This window comes from Branchiostoma belcheri, unplaced genomic scaffold, assembly GCF_001625305.1.
Source record: "Branchiostoma belcheri isolate BF01 breed outbred unplaced genomic scaffold, Haploidv18h27 scaffold24, whole genome shotgun sequence".
In the NCBI taxonomy this organism is placed as follows: Eukaryota; Metazoa; Chordata; class Leptocardii; order Amphioxiformes; family Branchiostomatidae; genus Branchiostoma; species Branchiostoma belcheri.
In genome coordinates, this window is record NW_017803843.1 from 2,235,003 (window position 1) to 2,235,411 (window position 409).

Here is a 409-nt window from a genome sequence, read left to right on the forward strand (position 1 = left end):
CCCTCAGCTTCACTTCCTGACTTCTCACTCTCATCCTCCCTTCTCACTGCCACTCCTCTCCTGCTCATCTCCACTCTCCAGGTCACCACCTGCAGCAAACAGGCAGCAAGCAAACAGGATTTAATATTTCAGCTTCAGGAAACATTATGCTCTTTCAACGGTGCACTAATTTAAGTACATGCTACAGGTAAGCATTAGGGAAATTTAAAACATTAAATTTGAAAAGCACAAAACATGCACTTAGTACCAGTATGAACAATATACAGCTGCAATATGTTTTTTGTTACCTGATCAACAACTAAGAGGCACAACAAGAGAACAATGTAGGTCAGACATCTTTTGGGCAGTCTCCCTACATTGGCCTCAGGGTGATTCATTTTGATAGGCAGTGATCCTTTTACAGGGGATA

The 409-nt window shown here is 42.1% G+C and overlaps 1 protein-coding gene across 1 annotated transcript in view; it reads right to left on the reverse strand.

Moving 5' to 3' along the window:
* The window catches only part of LOC109471166 (RNA polymerase II-associated factor 1 homolog), an 11,816-nt gene that overhangs the window by 1,821 nt on the left and 9,586 nt on the right, over positions 1–409 (reverse strand).